Here is a 20,128-nt window from a genome sequence, read left to right as displayed (position 1 = left end):
ATTTCATCAGCCAAATAAATGGGAATAATCTTTTATTCTGATAACAAGTGTCAGTTTTATGACTATCCTTTTTGAATAGGAAGGCATGTTTATGGCTTACATTGATCTATTACAAATTTTTTGACCTCTTATTTTTATCCAGAAAGAGACATATACTTTGATGGCTCCTTTTTTCATGTTTCGGTCATATTTCAAATGACTAAAATGTCTTCCAGTTGAAGAAGCTGAAATAATGAGAGATGTCTAAATAAGTAATAGATCTGATTATTCATTCACAAGCCAGAATAAGATAATGTGTTTAGTACAAAAGTATAAATCCCAAACTAATAAAAACTTGAATGGGTTGAGATGGAGGAAAAGTAGATAGCATTAGCAAAGGCAGAAATAATATATGGGATAAAACTTATTGGAATAATTGAGAATACAGATGGAGAAATTGGATAAATAACTGGGGAACGAGGAAAAACTAAAAATGGCTATAAACTTAAAAAGAGATGTTCTTTAGTAGTGTATGGGTGGCTCAGTCAGTTGAGCATCTGACTTCGGCTCAGGTCATGATCTCACGGCTCATGGGTTCTAGCCCTGATCTCACGGCTTGTGGGTTTGAGCCCCCCGTTGGGCTCTGTGCTGACAGCTCAGAGCCTGGAGCCTGCTTCAGATGCTGTGTCTCCCTCTTTATGCCCCTCCCCTACTTGCACTCTGTGTCTCTCTCTCTCACAAAAATAAACATTAAAAAAATTTTTTTTAAAGATATGTTCTTTATACTGAACAATCCGTGAATTTATAGATGCTTGAGACAGGAATTTGAAGAGTGAGCTTCCGTTATTTTCTATTGTGAGTAAAAATTTCCAATCATATCTATCAACGCAAAATGAAAAACTTTAACCAAATAGGAACGAAGTTCCATATTTATTTCTTGAGATACAGTGTGAAGAATGGTACATACGATATGTGGGATCCATCCTGATTCACTATCTGCACACGTGAATCTCCGATGCTTCAGAGTCTCTGGAAAAGAGAGCTACTTAATTGGGATTGAATGTAGTTCCTGCCAATGTCACATCAACAGGAAAGGCGTTTTATGTGATCAGAAAGTTCGTTTAGCAAATGTAATCAGAAGAACACTGAACTAGCTGGAAACCTTGGAAAATCATTGAATTTCGCCACATTACCACTTTCTGATCTGTAATATGAGAGGGTTGACCTTTTTCGTTAACTTCCAAATACTGGTTGAATTTGTAGATTGGCATTACGGATTACAATTCCAAGGACCCAAGCCACAGATAAATCTGTACCCACTCCCCTGTTTTTTGGCATGGATCTTCACCTGATTGTGAGAACGAACAGACAGCTGAGAAAAATCAGTTGGGGCTATGCCATGTGGAGCAGAAGAGCTGACGAGAGCTCCTTTCCCACTCACAGTCACTTCAGACTTTAAGATGTCAAGAGCTAGGGTGAGGCAGGAGAACCAAGTGGAACTCCCACAAGCATTTCCCGCAGAATGAGATCTCCCTGGGTGCAGAAAACCTGGGACAGGCCTAGAGAGCAAGACAGACTCCCCTGCTGTGTAGAGAGCTGATATCCAGGCTCTGGAGCAGAGAGCCCTCCTACAGTTTCAAAAGTGGGCTATTTGAACTTAGAGCACAAGGATAATTCTGGAATTTCACGAGAGCTCACACCCAAAGTTTGCAAGAAGAAACTTCATCCTACTCTCGAAACGTTTGCAACTAGTGATGAACCAAATCAAAGTAAAGCTACAAGAAAACCTAGATTCAGACACAACAGGGCAGACTGACCTAGCTTCTCAGTTAGCAGCCTGCTACCAGAAGGACTGTGTAAATATTATTGACCTCCATTGCTGCTATTCTATTACATAAAATGTCTAAATAAAACTAAAAATTATAGGACACACAAAGAAGCAAGAAATGCAGTCTGTGGCCAAAAGAGAAAAAAAAATCAGTAGAAGCGGAAAAAGAGGTGACACAACGGAGAAAATAAATATGTGAGCCACAGAGTGAGCAAACTTAGTGGCTCTACCATTTTACATTCCTAACTATCAGTGCACAGAGGTTCCAATGTATCCCCATCCTCACCAACATTTGTTATTTTCTGTTTTTTAATAGTAGCCATCCTAATGGGTATGGGATAGTAGAAGACTTTTTTTATAACAGTTTTATTGAGATATAATCCACACGCCATACAATTCGCCCATTTAAAGTATGCAAAGCAGTGATTTACAGTTTATTCACAGAATTACGCATCACCACTAACTCCAGAACATCTTTATCACCCCTAAAAGAAATCCCACACCCATTAGCAGTCATTCCCTATTTACCTCAACCACCTCCAGCCCTAGGGAGCCACTAATCTACTTTCTGTCTCTATAGGTTTGCCTATTCTGGACATTTCATATAAATGGAATCATAAAATGTGGTCTCTTGTAACTAGCATCTTTTGTTTAGCATAATGTTTCCACGGTTCTTTCATGTTGCATATAACAATACTTTATTCCCTTGTATTGTTGAGTAATATTCCATTGTATTAATATATATCACATTTATTTTATCCATCCATCAGTGGGTTCTTTCCACTTTGGAGCTAGTATAAATACCTCCAGTATGAACATTCATGTGCAAATTTTTGTTTGCACACATGTCTTCATTTCTCTTGGGTATTTACTCCACAGTAGAATTTCTGGATCATATGGCAACTGTGTTTATTTAATCTTTTGAGGAACCTAACTGGAACAATTTTGTTCTGCTGCACTTTCTAGTGCCCTAGTGTTCTTGAAAAATTAATACACTTCAAGTAGAGTGTATTGCTGACAATCATCTGCCTTCTACTTATAACACATAAACACTTCACTAATTCTCTACCTTAGAAGATAAATGTCCAACAATAAAGTTATGACAGTATTATGATGGTTAATTTTATGTGTCAGCTTGACTGGCTGAGGGATATCTGGTTAAACATTGTTTCTGGATGTGTCTGTGAGGGTGTTTTCTGAAGAAGTTAGCATCTGAATTTGCAGACTACATAAAGCATGTTGTCATCCCCAATGTGCTGGGCATCATCTAATCAGTTGAGGGCCTGAATGAAACAAAAAAGTGGAGGAAGACCAAATTCTCACTCTGCCTGACTGTTGAGGTGAGACTTAAGTCTTCTCCTCCTGCATGCGGACTGAGGCTTATACCATCAGCTCCCCCTGATTCTCAAACCTTCAGGTTTGGACTGGAGCTACAACATCAGCTTCCTGGGTTTCCAGCTTGCAAGTGGCAGATCATTGGGACTACTCAGCCTCCATAATCATCTGAGCCAATTCCTTATACAAATTTTCTCTCTTGGGACACCTGGGTGGCTCAGTCGGTTAAGTGGCCGACTTCGGCTCAGGTCATGATCTCACTGTTTGTGAGTTCAAGCCCCGCGTTAGGCTCTATGCCGACAGCTCAGAGCCTGGAGCCTGCTTAGGATTCTGTGTCTCCCCTTCCCTTGGCCCCTCCCCTGTTCTCACTCTGTCTCTGTCAAAAATAAATAAACATTAAAAAAAATTTTTTTTAAGTTTTTTCTCTTTCTCTTTCTCTTTCCATATATGTATATTCATATCTATATCTATCTGTCTATGTATGTATGTATGTATCTATCCTATTGGTTCTGTTTCTTTGAAGAACCCTGATACAAGTACTTACATTGTACATTATTATCATCATTTACTGAGCATTATCTATGCTCTAAAGGTTGTCATTAGCACAACAACCAAACTAGGTAATTACTGTTATCATCTCCACTTGCTCGATGAGGAAATTGAGATCCAGAACAGTGATGTCCATGGGGCTCCTGGGTGGCTCAGTCGGTTAAGCAGCCAACTTCGGCTCAGGTCATGATCTCGCAGTCTGTGAGTACTAGCCCCGCGTCGGGCTCTGTGCTGACAGCTCAGAGCCTGGAGCCTGTTTCAGATTCTGTGTCTCCCTCTCTCTGACCCTCCCCTGTTCATGCTCTGTCTCTCTCCCTGTCTCAAAAATAAATAAACATTAAAAAAAAAAAATTTAGAACAGTGATGTCCAATAGAGGGAAAATGTGAGCCACACTCATAACTTACATGGGTAATTTTAAATTTGCTAGTAGTCATATTTTTTTAAAAAAACATGAAATTAAGTTTATTTTTTTAATGTTTATTTTTTTTTTATTTAGAGAGAGAAAGAAAGCACGCACAAGCAGGGGAGGGGTGCAAAGAGAGAGAGAATCCCAAGCGGGCTCCACACTGTCAGCACAGAGCCCAAAGGGGGGCTCGATCCCACAAGCTGTGAGATCACCTGAGCTGAAATCAAGAGTCACCCAGGTGCCCCAAATTAATATATATTTTATTTAACACAATGTAATGAAAATATCATCATTTCAATGTGGAATCAATATTTTTTAAAAAGCTAGTAATGAGATATTTCATATTATTTTTTTCATACCATATCTTTAAAATGCAATGTTGTATTTTTTACTTATAGGATGCCTCAACTGAAACCCACAGTTCAAGCACTCAGTAGACACAGGTGGCTAGTGTATTAGAACAGATCTAAAGACTTAAATAATTTGTCTTTCTCAAACAAAAGCCTGAACTCTTGTTCATAAGTAGGCTACATTGCTTCTCATGCCTAGAGATGTCACATAATTTTTAGAGCTGATAGAAAATCAATGACATGAAAGGATATATCTCATATTAAAAAGTAAATTAGAAGCTAGAAGTTTCTCAGAAGGTAAGATGAATGACCTTCCTCTCCAGGTTGCTTTGTGAATATGCTAAGGATAAGTTCAGGAAAAAAAAATGTATAGTTGTATCTATCTATATTGAATATAAAGAAGCTCTTCAGACCCAGCCTATAGGACAGGAAGCTAGGAAACTGATAAATAGGTGGTTTGAACATGTTTGAATATGAAAAGCTCTAGATTGCAGTTATACACAGTCTTCTGGAAATGTTCCCAATCATCAGATCTTTGGGTAAAGAAATCCATAAGGCTCTACTTTGTCTTTGCTCACAAAAGCCAGCAGTTTCCAGGTCAAGTCTGACACAAGGACTCTCTACTGCACAGAAGTCACGGACCAGGATCCTTGAATGAGGCAGGCACGAACACCTGCCTGGCATTGTAGGGCTTCACTTTAATGATTTCAGACCGATATCCATGAGGCCAAAATAAGAGCCTATCATCCAACAGTCTGCCAAGTGCATGTAAATGTAGGAACTCAACAGATCAGGAACTTACTAGACCAGAATCTAGTAAGTTAGGGATAGTTTTAGTCTAGATCTTACTGAAGTTTAAGTAAATTTAAAGTAAATTTCAGTAAATCTGAAACCTGCTTTAAAAGTTTTCATGTCACTTTGCCCAGCTTTTTAAAAAGTCCTAAGTCATGGAGTATAAGGTCAGTCTTTCAAAAGAAGCCTGGAAGTTTGTAGATAACTTGAAGCATGGTTTTGACGATTAGGAAGCAGAAGCAGGAGGAGGAGGGGGAGGAGGAAGAAAGGGGAAAAAAGAAGAGAAAAAAGAAGAAACATTTTGACAATTCTTCCAAATATTTTTTCATCCTATGAAATGGTTATGTATTAGAGCGAAAACTTTGACAAAGCCTGAGATTAAAATATTGAGGATTAAGGGAGCTAAAATTGAATTCTTTGAACGGTGTCTTCAGGTTACAAATATCATTCACTTTTACACTAAGATGTTTTAAAATTAGAGAACATATAAATCCTCACATTAAGACGTGCATCTGTAATGCACAGATTTTAGTAAATGGGATCAATATGTGATGAGGAATTTTTTTAGAAATGGAAATATGATACTTATTTGGAATGTAACCTAAAAGACCTCCTTTTATACTTTCTGCATATCAAAAACAACACACCTATTTATAATTGTACATTAAATCAGTATCTCTGTTTTTTTCCCTTTCTTCCTTCCTTTTTTTTTTTCTTTTTATCAGCAAGCTTGGTACATTAAGTTCTTCATAAAATACATGAAGGTTTTGGGGCCAGTATTAGGCCAACTGGTTCAACGCAAGAAAAATAATCAAGATAAGCATGCCCTTGCAGGTCCTGTTGTACCAGCACTCTCAGAACTGTAGCCTTCAGTTAAGAAACTTAATTAAGAAACTTCTATGCCCCAGTGAATCCTCATACTAAATTGTATTACTACTTCTTATACAAACTATGGAGATTTAGAGGAAAAAACTGTTTCCCCAGAGCAGAGTTACTATGTGAATAATTAATATTTATTACACTGTATCTTATTTATTTTCTTGTTTTTATTCCTTGCATGAGTTTCCTAGGGCTGGCACAATAAATTACCACGAATTGGGTGGCTAAAAACAACAGAAATTTATTCTCTCATAGTTCTGGAGGTTTGAATTCCAAAATCAAGTTGTTGGCAAGGCCTTGCTCCCTCCAAGTCTCTAGGAGAGAAGCCTTCCTTGCCTCTTCTAGCTTCTGGTGGCCCCGAATGTGTGGCTGCATAGCAGTCTGCCTCTGTCTGCATGTGACCTTCGCTTCTCTTTACATCTCTACTCTGGGTGTCTCTTAGAAGGATACTTGGCACTGGATTTAGGACCCACCTAGATAATCTAGCAGGATCTCTTCTCAAGACCCTTAAATTTATTACATGTGCAGACTCTTTTTTCCAAATAAGGTTACACTCACGGGATGCATAGTTGTATCTTTGGGGAGAGCACTATTCATCCCCCCAGCAAATCTCAAGTTTCTTGAGACAGAAAATCACATATTCACCGGTACCTGGCAAATGACTTACCACTTAAGTTCTAAATAAATATTTGAGAAAGAATGAGTGAGTGAAAAAAATGGATATGCAGTGGTATTTTTAAATTATAAGAACCTCGGTTCTGTTTGTGAGGAAGGAGATTTTCTTTTTCCTCCACCCATTTAGGCTTATTGGCTGAAGCCCCATAAATTATATTGACACAAGACAGATTCACAAGAGAAAAACAAAAAAGCTCATAAATATGTGCGTGGTGAATACATGAGAGAGCACTCAACAATGAGTAATTCAGAATTTAAGCTTATATAGCATCTTAGCAAAGGACAATAACTTCGTAGAGCAGTGATGAGACAAAGGAAACAGACTCTGAGCTTCTAGGGGAAGCAAGTTACAGGAAGGCAAATATATAGGGAAACTAATGGGACATAGGGGCTCATTAGTAAGGGTTTGTCTCGGAGGTTCCTCTGGTGCCACATCCAGGTAGATAAGGATCTAGATAAGGATTGTCTCTGGTGATTAACTTCTGTCCCTCCTGGTTGGGGGTGGGAGAGCACCTTTATAAATTTATGTCCTGCATTTAAGCAAATAGGGGGAGGGCTGGGAACATTTCCTGCATCTGCTTCTTCTCAATTGCCTTCAGCTCAAAATAATCCTTATGCCAAAGTGGGATATTTTGGGGTGGCAGATTCTGCTACCCTTCATGTTGTTAACAAAACTATAAAAATTTGCAGAACATGTTAGTCACACTTTCCTCTGATGAGTAATTTTTTCCTCGGTGGGTCTGATGGTGGATCTCCACAAGCCTTTCCTTTCATACTGTGCTACGTCCTAAAGAGCGACAAACCCTTGGAATACAGTAGCCCAGGCCCAGATACGAGGTGCCATTGTGAACCCGTTTGCCCAGAGGTTGAATTTCTTTTTGCCTGTTGACTGCTTTGAAAACAGTTCTGGAAAAGCCACTTCAAACAACTCTTCTGTTTTAGAATTCAGGCTACACTACCCACACCAGATCAGTTGCTTTGGTTTTTCAAAAAGTTATTTTTCAAAATGCAAACGATAAGTTTACCTATAGCTTTGAAATTTTCTTAACTACAGCACGGTACGATTGTGTCTGCCCTCCATCATTATTGTTACTTACAGGTACTCACAGCAGGTTGCTATGAATTTATTTACATGTTAAAAAGGCACAATTTAATTCTTTGGGTCTTTTTAAATTATTATTTTTTTAATGTTTATTGATTTTTGAGAGAGAGAGCACAGGCAGAGGAGGGGTAGCGAAAGAGATAGAGACACAGAATACAACACAGGCTCCAGGCTCTGAGCTGTCAGCACAGAGCCCGACGTGGGGCTTGAACCCACAAACTGTGAGATCATAACCTGAGCTGAAGTCAGACCCTTAACCTACCGAGCCACCCAGGAGCCCCAGAATTTAATTCTTTGTAATACAAAAGAGGTTATCTTTGCTGCATGTGATTAAAATAAGAAATGAATCTATCGTAAACAGTAATTGACTCAAAACCTGAAAATTCTCATCTTTTTAAGTTGATGTGAATCAGAATGGGAAACGTCATTTTGCCTGTCATTTACAAGCTATGAGGGGTGGTTAGCAAAAATACACTCTTTATATAGCGATTAAACAAAGTTTTAAAAGTTTTAGAAGACAGTTTTAAAGCTTCGCTAAACATCGTTGATTTGCATTTCCTGATAAATTCCCTTTGGTCATGCATCAGAAAGTGTAACTGAGAGCTGCGGGTGTCTGACTAAGCACTGCATGCCCAGGAGCCTGTCAAAATAATTACGTTTGTAATTGCAGATACTACCAGCCTATGAATGAGAGACTGTCTCTATGTGTGAGGGATTACTCCATTCTCTGAGTCAGCAGTGATGCTCCTTAAACAGGACTTGAGAAGGCATGTTAAGGGCCTGGTCTTTGTACCGAGCTACACCAGAGTTTGGCTCTTGGTTCTCAGGGTTATAATTTTGTCAGGTATCAGCAGTTTGCACTGCCTCTTTTGTAAAGGTCTCTGGTCAGCAGCCCAGGATTTCCACAGAGCCAGAGCAAACTGGCCTCTAGTTGCATCTCGTGAAGTCCAGAAAAGCACATGGTCTCTCATTTGCTTAATTTACCAGTCTCGGGGAAAAGGACTTGCCCTGCCCAGATCAATGGGACGAAGTCTTCTCACCCTGGCACAGCCCTGGCTGTTGTAGTCTGCATTAAAGCAGGTTATTGAAAATAAACTTTTGTAGTAGAGAAGAACCTTAATCTCTGAGATATTTTCTCTCAGGTTTTTAACAAATGTGATACTTGCCAAGGAATTTTCACACTTAAGTAGGGTCATTTTATATGGACTCTCGCTAATTTAAACTATATCTCAATAGAGGGGCTTTGGGAAAAATTTTCTTGATGTTATGTTGTCCAGATGGCTGTAGCAGATGCATGAGTTGGGAGGAAACTGTGTTCTCTTTTGGGGGAGGCTATAGCATTGTATTAGGAGCAGAACTTTAAGTCAGATCACCCCAGCAGACTCCGCTGGCAGGCAAGTTATTTAGCCCCTCTTGTGTATGAGGGGACGATACTAATGCTTACTTCACAGGGCTTTGATGCCAACTCCAATTCTAAATGACATAATATATGCATGTTCTGAGCCTGTGCATCTGGGGTTCCCTGGCCTGCCTCCATCCATGCCTTTCCCAAAGGGGTGAGGAGTCTGAGACAGGGAGGAGCTGGGGGGTGTGGTCACTTGAGGCCCACGGCACTGCTTCCTAGGACAAGTTCTGGGAGTCAGCACCCCAGAACCCTGGCCATGTGGCCCTGCACCCATTTCTATGGCCTGTGTAAGCCTCACTGCTGCATTCTTCCTCCTGTGAGTCTACAAGGGTACATCTCCACACCTGAGAAGGCACCAAGGAGCAGTTGTTGGCCAACGTGTGGAGGAAGTTGGGCCTGTGGCAGTGCGCTCCCAGGGGTGCTGCACAGAGCAGGGGGAGGACTGGGGCCAGCTCACCTCGCAACACCATATCCCCTATGCAAACTCCAAGAAATCTAAGGATTCGAAATGTAAACATGGCCTTCAGTTGTCTTAAGGATTTAAAAAATCTTTAAAGATTTTAAAGATTGAAAGATAGAATATTTTAATAGTATTTCAAGGTTTGTTAGCTTGATTTATAACCTGTAAGTATTTAGACATAAGGTATGTGGCCTCCATTCATATTCTTGCCTCAGGTCCTGCAAATCTCTGGGCCTGGTTCATATGAAGAACATGCAGGGCACTTAGGACGCAACAAACACTAGCTATCATCATCATTATTATTGTTTGTCATCATGATTTTTGCCTTCGGTCACTTAGGACAATGTGGTCATTCCACTGGAATGATTGGACAATTAGCTTTCTCCTTTCCCTCTGCTCTTCCAGGTGCAGGCTGAATTTCCTGCAAGAAGAAAGTAAGCTACTCTTGAGATTTGATGAATAGAGTATTTGGAAAGAAGCAAGGGAAGCAGTGTGAGGATGCCCGGGCTCCGCTGAACCCCAACACAGCATAAAAGCATAATGGTTAAGCCCATTGTGGACTCCAAAGCCCAAAATTCCTGGATTTAAATCTTTGCTCTGCTCATTATTAGCAGTGTGAGTTTGGCCCAGTTGATTAACATTTCTTCCACTCAATGTCTTTGCCAGTAAAAATAGTAACATTAAAAGTATTGACAAAGATTCATCAATTCCATTTCTGGGTATTTATCTGAAGGAAATGAAAACACTCACTTGAAAGATATATGCACCCCCATATTCATAGCATCATTATTTACCAAAGACATGACATGGAAACAACCTAAGCATCTATCAAAGAATGAATAGATAAAGAAAATGTGATGCACATACACACACACAATAGAATATTATTCAGCCATAAACAAGAAAAGATCTTGCCACTTGAAACAATATGGATGGAACCTGAGGGGGTCTATGCTAAGCAAAATAATCGAGACACAGACAGAGACCATATGATCTCACTTATGTGGGATCTTTTGAAAAAGCCCCAAGCTCACAGATACAGAGAACAGATTGGTCGCCACAGATTGCAATACTGCAGCTACAAGGCGAGGAACACCTAAGATTGCTGGCAGCCCATAGAAGCCACGAGAAGCCACGAGAGAGCCATGGAATGATTTCTACCTTGGAGCCTCTAGAAGGAGGCTCCAAGAAATCCTGCTAACACTTGATTTCAGACATTTGGCCTCCAGAACTGTGAGGGAAGTTTATGAAACCAGTTTATGGTGATTTGTTGCTAGGAATACAACTGGATATGTTAGGAAACTAGTATATAAAGTACAAATGTTTGTCTATTTTTGTTGTCTTATGTAATCTTATTGCCTAGAAGAATGCCAGAGTCATAATAGGAATTTAGTAACGTTTTGCTAAATGAAAATGGACCCAAAATGTCTCAATATGCCCATAGAAGCACCTTGTCCAGCCTAGCAGTTTTCCGCAAGCTTTTTCTGTTAAGGACCAGACAGTAAACACTTCTGACTTTGTGGGCCATATGGTTTCTTTTGCAACGCTTCAACTCTGCCACTATAATGGAAAAGCAGACATAGACAATACATAAATGAAGGAGGATAAGAGTGCTCCATAAAATAAATTCCAAAAATTGGTAATGAGCCAGGTTTGCTGACTCCTGGGCATTGGCAAGCAACTTCTGAACCTCAGGATCAATTTCTTATCTCCCCAAGAACTGTTTGGCAGCCATCTCGGTTCGGCACCTCAGCATGGTCTGCTGGACAACAACAAGCTGTTTTTATGAAATCCTGATACTTTAAAGTGGAACACAGAAGACTGTGGAATGGGAAGCACTTCGCAGTTCTTCGTTTTAAACTACAGATGTTGTTCTCGTGTGCGCAAGGCTTATCAAGGTATTTTTTACATTAATGGATGGTACGGGGCCAGGTGAGAGGCATTCAAAGTCCTCAGTCAAGCTGTTGTTGCCTGGTGGTAAGTAGAGTTGTGGCTTCCTTTGGTCAGCAATGAAGCCTGAAGTTTTGGGGTGCAATCAGCCTACAGGGTTTGAAGCCTGGAGTTGGAGGTCACTCAGATTAACTTCCTGATTCTCCAAAGCCAGAAGCCTCAAATACTTCTTTCTTTCCCTTCCAACTTGTTATCAAAGTTCAGACATCTAGATAGGCGAACGGAAGGAAAGTGGAAAGATGCATTTTAGAAGGAGGTGTATATGTTTAGAAATAAAAATATTTAGCTTTTCTCTTTAACCACATCCACCTCATTCAGTAGATTACAGTTCTTTGAGGGCCAGGTCTTTGTTTTATTCATAAATGTGTCCTTAGTGTTCAGCATGTTAATGGACACATAATAGAGAATGAATGGCTGACTGAATGAATAACTGAATAGGCTATATTCAAATACATAGATGATCGATAGATACATAGACAGACATGTACTCACACATACACATACACATACACATACATTCCCAAATGTACAGTGACTTATTTTTTTGTCAAATACAAAATTTCTTTACTGTAACTTACTTCATCCTCAAACTATTCCATAATTATTTGTAGCTTTCATCTTTACAAAGATTTGGATTGTTGCTACACGTACACGGCAATGTGCACAACAATCACTCATGTTCTTCTGAGTCCAGTTGGCAAGCGGGAAGCATCTCTATAGATACACAGATGATGTGAGGAACCATATCATCTATGATGCCCACCCAGCCAAGGTCTTTTGGAGACATGGTATCAACATGCCAAAGTCCCACTCAAATAACATGTGAACTCTTTGTGTCTGGCGGGAAAGCTCAGCCAGAGTGAGAAAGAGAATCGTATCAATACAATTTGTCTGTGATGAGTTCCATGTTCCGCCACTCAGGAGCTGGGCTGCGGTGGATTTTTCTTCAGACTACCAGGCAGTATATCCCTGAAGAGAGAGACCAATGCCCCTTGGTGACCAGCATCCCTCCCTGAACCAGCTAGGGAGCTCTCGGGGACTGTCTCCACAAAGCCATGTGACCTGCTGCAGCACAGAGTCCAAACTTGACCATGTGGTGCCAGTAGTGTTATGTGATGCCAGCAACATGTGGGAGCAAGGGTCAGAGGACTCAGTCAGAATCTAAGAACATGCTGTTGGGATTTGTCAAGATGCCTGAGGTGCTGAAATCCAGGCAATCGAGTACATGAGATGAGCCTTTCACGCTGCTCTGTGACCAGGAAGAACTAGCAAACATGCTGGTGTAGCCCTTTAGAGAAGTAACTTGTAGATGTTTCCCGAGGGAAGCATGAGCTGTTTATGAGAGTTAGTTATATGGGGCGGGGCTCCTGGGTGGCTTAGTCGGTCAAGCATCTGACTTGGGTCAGGTCATGATCTGGCAGTTTGTGGGTTCTAGCCCCTCATCGGGCTCAGTGCTGACAGCTCAGAGCCTGGAGCCTGCATCAGATTCTGTGTCTCCCTCTCTGTCTGCCCCTCCCCTGCTGGCACTCTGTCTCTCTCTCTCTAAAATAAATAAACATTTAAAAAGAAAGAAAGAAAGTGACTTATATAGGATAGAATACTCTTTTTTTTAAAAAAATTTTTTTAACGTTTATTTATTATCGAGAGACAGAGAGACACAGAGCATGAGCAGGGAAGGGGGAGAGAGAGGGAGACACGGAATCCAAAGCAGTCTCCAGGCTCTGAGCTGTCAGCACAGAGGCCAACACGGGGCTCGAACTCACGGACAGTGAGATCATGACCTGAGCTGAAGTCAGTCGCCTAACCAACTGAGCTGCCCAGACGCCCCTAGGATAGAATACTCAAGAAGGCTCTGTTGCACCCCCAGAGTATTCCCCCTTCTGCCGCCCTCTCCCAGCATGGGCTACTGTGTCCCTTTGTGCACAGATTGAGCGAGCTCTGCCTTGGCTAAGGTGGTGTGGGGCCTCTGCCCTGTGTCCACTTTGCTGCTGCTGTTGCTTTTCTCTTGGAAAACTGGGAAGCAGAAAGAAATTTGACTGACAAGGAACTCTGTATTCAAGAACAATTAAATGGATGAAAATGACCTCTTCCCATTTATTTCTTTGTTTACATATTGACTTCCTAACAAATGAGGTAACATGGGTGTGATACTATTTGTTAATAAAGAAAATCTCTGAATGAAAGATACAGTTTCTTTGAGGCCTTAACTTCAGTTTTTTTGAAATGATATTATATGAACACGGATGGTTCTAAAGTGAATTTAGAAGAGAAGGCTCATGGGGCGCCTGGGTGGCGCAGTCGGTTAAGCGTCCGACTTCAGCCAGGTCACGATCTCGCGCTCCGTGAGTTCGAGCCCCGCGTCGGGCTCTGGGCTGATGGCTCAGAGCCTGGAGCCTGTTTCCGATTCTGTGTCTCCCTCTCTCTCTGCCCCTTCCCTGTTCATGCTCTGTCTCTCTCTGTCCCAAAAATAAATAAACGTTGAAAAAAAAAAAAAAGAAGAGAAGGCTCATGGGAAGGTTTTTGGTCTGTGAATTCAGATGGAAACAGTATTAATGATAAGCTGGACTGTAAAATCAGCTTTAAACAAAAAGAAACTGATAAGCCTAATTTTGTTGTTCACTCAAGCAATTGGCAAAGGCATTCACGCAGAAAGAAGAAATAAAAATGCACATTTTTTAAAAGAATATTGCAGAGTGTTAAACTGTGATCTGTAGTCTAGTTGCTTTATAAGGACGTGAAAACTTTTTTCAAGTCCTGATAAATTTTTATGCGGCAGAAGTTGTTTCTAAGTATAACGATGTTAACTCATAGCCTTACACTTGTAGTAAAGTAGAAACACTCCTTGGAACAGCCATCATGCTGTGTTTCCGGGGGTTTCTGTCACACCCCTTTTGCAGCTCCAGGGACCTTCACCTGGCTTCTGCTTGTATTTCAACATCATTTTTAACAGCCCCAACTCCAACAGTCTGCCAATGTATACTCCACTCCAGTCACTTATTCCTGCTAAATTAACTGTCTATCCTCATTAAGACTGAATTGCCCAATTCTATCTGCCTGGTTTCTCTGGCTTCCCTTATCAGCTGGCACCCGGTGATTGGTCATTTTAGGACAAACATCCCTTGATTTTCCTTGTGCTTAATTTGCTAATCCTCAACCTTGAGAAGAAACCTCTCCTCACTCCTTAGGTGCAGGCTGTGTGTGGCGACTTCCTTCTAAAGAGTGCTGTAGGGAAAGGGAGGGAAGAGTAACTGTACAATGGAGAAACCTGCCAAACACTACCTCAGCTGCTGAACAAGGTCAACATCAACATTCATACATTATTTGCTGATAGTACATACTCTTGATACGGTGTAATAAAAATAATGTTTTACGTGTGTGGTCTTCCTCCCAAACCCCCAGTCTTACCACAGGAACAACAAGATAAATTCCAATAGTGGGGCATCCAACAAAATAAATAAATAAATGAATAAATAAAACAAAACAAGAATCCTCTGATCTATGTTCCTTCTCCTACTAAAAAGCCACAAGGTTTGCTAGCTAATGTCTTAAAAATGGGATGCCACCCACAAGTATGGTCTCTTTGTCCTCAGCTGAGCTGTTTCAGAAACTTGCTCACCTCTAGCTGATGGCTCATGATGTGGCCGTTTCCCAGTTCTCATTGCAAAGTTGTTCCTCATCCCCCAACACCTCCTCTGTGGGTGACCTTGATCCTCCCGTAGTTTGGCTGTGAGCATTAAATGAAATGAAGCATGTGTGGTGCCTGTGATCCGTGAGTAGAGTTCACAGGTGCCAGCCTCACCCTGGTGGGAAGATCGCCATCGTATGGAATGAGTATCCACAGCGTGTTCTCCATTTCACCAGCCCTGCACTCTCTTCCTCCTTCCTTGTTTTCTCAGAGAAAGACTTCTGTCTGTTATGCCGTGTGTAAAATGTCATGGGATTATTTCTGAAAAGGCAGCATTTATCACTCACACAGTAAATGACAAAATTAATTAATAAGTGCATTTTTTAATTTTAATTCCAGTATAATTAACATAGAGTATTATATTAGTTTCAGGTATACAATATAGTGATTCAACACTTCTATATATCACTCAGTGCTCAACACAACAAGTGCCCTCCTTAATCCCCATCACCTATTTAACCCATCCTCCCACCCACTCCCCTCTGGTAACCATCAGTTTGTTCTCTATAGATAAGGGTCTATTTCTTGGGGTGCCTGGGTGGCTCAGTCAGTTCAGCATCCAACACTTGATTTTAACTCAAGTCATGATGTCATGGGCAGATCGAGCCCCACAACAAGCCCTGACTCTAGGCTGACAACAGCACCATATCAGGCTCCACACTAGGTATGGAACCCACTTAAGATTCTCTCTCTCTCCCTGTCCCTCTGCCCCTCCCCCACTCTCTTGCTTTCACATTCGAGCTCGAATGCACTGTCTCCTGCTCTCTCTCTCTCAAAAAAAAGAGTCTACTTCCATATCTTGGCTATTGTAAATAATGCTTCTATAAACATAGGGATGCATATATTCTTTTGAATTAGCGTTTCAGTATTTTGTGGGTAAATACCCAGTAGTGTGATTACTGGATTGTAGGGTAGTTCTATTTTTAGTTTCTTGAGAAAATTTCATACTGTTTTCCACATTGGCTACACCCGTTTGCATTCCCACTAACAGTGCAAGAAGGTTCCTTTTTCCCTACATCTTTACCAACTCTTGTTGTTTCTTGTATTTTTTATTTTGGACATTCTGACAGGTGTGAGGTGATGTCTCATTGTAATTTTGATTTGCATTTCCTTGATGATAAGTGACGTTGAGCATCTTTTCATGTGTCTGTTGGCCATCTGGGTGTCTTCTTTGGAGAAATGTCTGTTCATGTCTTCTGCCCATTTTTAGTTGGATTATTTGTTCTGGGGGTGATGAGTTGTATAAGTTCTTTATAGATTTTGGATACCAGTCCTTCATCAGATATGTCATTTGTAAATATCTTCTCCATTCCATAGGTTGCCTTTCAGTTTTGTTGGTTGTTTCCTTGGCTGTGCAGAAGCTTTTTATTTTGATGTAGTCCCAATTGTTGATCTTTGCTTTTATTTCCCTTGCCTCAGGAGACATATCTAGAAGGAAGTTGCTATGGCCAATGTCAGAGACATTACTGCCTATGCTCTCTTCTAGGATTTTTATGGTTTCAGGTCTCACACTTACGTCTTTAATCCATTTTGAGTTTATTTTTCTGTATGGTATAAGAAAGTAATCCAGTTTCATTCTTTTGCATGTAGCTGTCCAGTTTTCCCAACATCATTTGTTGAAGAGACTTTTTCCATCGCATATTTTTCCCTGCTTTGTCAAAGATTAATTGACCATATAATTATGGATTTATTTCTGAGTTTTCTGTTCTATTGATCTACGTGTCTATTTTTGTACTAGTACCATAGTGTTTTGATTACTGCAGCTTTTTAATATAACTTGAAGTCTGGAATTATAATACCTCCAGCTTTGCTTTGGCAACTCAGGATTATAAATGCAAATGTTGAAGAAGATAATGTTACTGGTAATTCCATTAACAAGTGTCTCACTAGCTCATCCCAGTCATTCCAGTATCATCAGTGTCTCTCTCACCAGCTGCCATTGAAAAGAGATTTTGATTCAATAAACTTTAGACAAGAAAAACCAGTTCTTAAAGCCTGAACCTTTCTACGCCATACTTCTCCACCACGTCGGGGTTTACATAATCCCATGGGAACATTTGTCAGTCTACACTACAGTGGGTGTGCATTAGTGGCAAGTAAAAAAAAAAAGCCGACTTTGGATAACTTAAATAAGAAGAACATGCAAGGGTGGGAGGAGCTTACAGAATTAAAGGGACCATTGAGGAAGCTGGCTTATAACAGACAAGAAATGGGAGACTATGGGCTGAATTGTGTCCCCCCCTTAAATCCACCTCAAAATGTGATTGTATTGGGGCCTTTAAAGATGTGATTAAATTAAAACAGGGCGCCTGGGTGGCGCAGTCGGTTAAGCGTCCGACTTCAGCCAGGTCAGGATCTCGCGGTCCTGGAGTTCGAGCCCCACGTCAGGCTCTGGGCTGATGGCTCAGAGCCTGGAGCCTGTTTCCGATTCTGTGTCTCCCTCTCTCTCTGCCCCTCCCCCGTTCATGCTCTGTCTCTCTGTGTCCCAAAAATAAATAAACGTTGAAAAAAAATACATTTAAATTAAAACAAAGCCACTGTGGAGGGAGGGGGATTCTAATCCAGTTTGACTAGTGTCCTAAGAAGAAGAGATTGGGAGGGGGGCCTGGGTGGATCAGTCAGTTAAGTGTCTGACTTTGACTCAGGTCATGACCTCATGGTTTGTGAGTTTGAGCCCCACATCGGGCTCTGTGCTGACAGCTCAGAGCCTGGAGCCTGCTTCATATTCTGTGTCTCCCTCTTTCTCTGCCCCTCCCCCACTCATGCCCTGTCTGTCTCTCTCAAAAACAAATAAACATTAAAAAGATTTTTTTTTTAAAAAGGAAGAGATTGGGGCACACAAAGTTGGCCATACTGGCATATGTCAGCGATTTCATTTACTTGCATGTCAAAGGCCAATTTCAACATGATCTGCTGCAGAAAATCGAGAGAACTGTCAATGGTTTCGGTAAAGATGCTGTTCTGACAAAGGCCCTGCTTTTTCCTCCTCAGTTCCAAACTAAACCTACTTGACTAGGACATATGGCCTCACCACAGTCTCGCTAATTATAAGGGGTAGTTATGTTTGACAGAACCAGAAGCAATTTTACAGAATACCTTATCATAGGCCTTCATCCTGGAAAAAGTCCAAATCCTGATCAAGTGCTAGTCTCTCAAATGAGCTTCTTTTGCACAAAAGGGACCCCACTGTCTAATACATGTTCAGGATGACAGTTCCCCCAGCAGTTTCCATGGGTGAGGACCTTAGATACAAGAAGCACAAGAACCCAGCACTGTGTTTCATGACACCACTAATGAGGGCTTCGCTCTATCAGGATGCTGTGCCCAATGGTTTGCACATTTTAACTCAGTCTTATAATCCAATTTTACACTGAGGAATCTGAGGCTCAGCGAGAGCAAGTAATCTACCAAATTAAATTGGCACAGCAAGTAAGATAAGAGCCAAGATTTGAGCACATATTTAACTGAAAAACCAAAGAATGCACAAACTTTTGTTTTTCTATTCCAACCTAAACTAGACCCAGTGTAAGCAAAGAGAAATGTTCATAATCATGCTGCAAGGAATTTTCTTTAACTCCTATCAACAAGAAACCATCGGATGTCCTAACCTGGGAATGGAGGTGACTATACATCTTCACCTGAGTATAATTACAGCCCATGCTAACTTTCAAATGGATCATTTTTCATCCACATTCTTCAAAATACCAAGAAAGACACAAAAGGAAATATATTTTCTTTAGTATCCAATTGGTGGACTCTCTGAAACTTGCTGAAGAGTGTCCATGGACCACAGGTTAAGAATCCATGGCATCCATCAGGAGGAGAGAGCAGGATTAAGGCCACATCCACATCCACATAAAACAGTTGTCCACTCACTGCGAGAAAGTTGATGAGCTCCTGAGGGAATTTACCTCACCACAATTTAAGGACAAAAATTAACGCTTCAGACTGGGAGAAGCAAACTATAGCCTTTGGGTCAAATCCAGTCCTTCAGCAATTTTTGCAAGTTTTATGGAACCTAGCCACACCCATTTGTTTATGTATTCTCTATGGCTTCTTCCAGGCTACAATGGCAGAGTTGAGCAATAGAGAGCATATGGTCTGCAGAGTCAGAAATATCCACTCTCTGACCCTTTACAGCAAGTTTCCCAATCCCTGGCCAAAATTATCTTCTCCCTCTGCAGGAAGCACATTCCTCTATGTTATTTCAACTCTAAATTCCTGAGCCAGAGAGAGCGATAAACCTCCTCCTATAGTGAATACAAACTCTGAGTGTGAAATCCTAATGCTGCTGGTTCCCTGTTCATGATTTTTGGTTGCAAATAACGCGTTGGCTCAACCTCAGGACTGATTTTGATCATGGACAGGAGATAAATGTAATGAGTAAGCACTTGAGGCTTTGTGCAAATTCCTACTCAGCTACTTCCTAGCTTTGTGATCTTGGAAAAATAACAAACTCTCCGTGTTTCCGATCCTTCACCTTAAAATGGAGACGACAATAATACCATCTGCCTGATAGGTGACAGAATGAAATGGGTGAATCTATACCAATGTTATACTTAGACTGGAGCTTAATTTATAATAAATATCTTTTAAGAACTAGCCTTTTATAAGTGTAAACATTGTTGAAATTAGGGGTCAGGTCAAAAGAAGTTCCAAAATTTAAAGAGTAATGAATTGTTCCTTTCCACCTTTCTTGGCCACGGGCTGGATATTACTTTTTTTTTTTTTT

The sequence above is a fragment of the Herpailurus yagouaroundi genome, unplaced genomic scaffold (genome assembly GCF_014898765.1).
Source record: "Herpailurus yagouaroundi ecotype Mexico unplaced genomic scaffold, PumYag 166, whole genome shotgun sequence".
Taxonomy (NCBI): domain Eukaryota; kingdom Metazoa; phylum Chordata; class Mammalia; order Carnivora; family Felidae; genus Herpailurus; species Herpailurus yagouaroundi.
The sequence above is the reverse complement of the archived record's forward strand: the minus strand, read 5'-3'. Positions refer to the sequence as shown.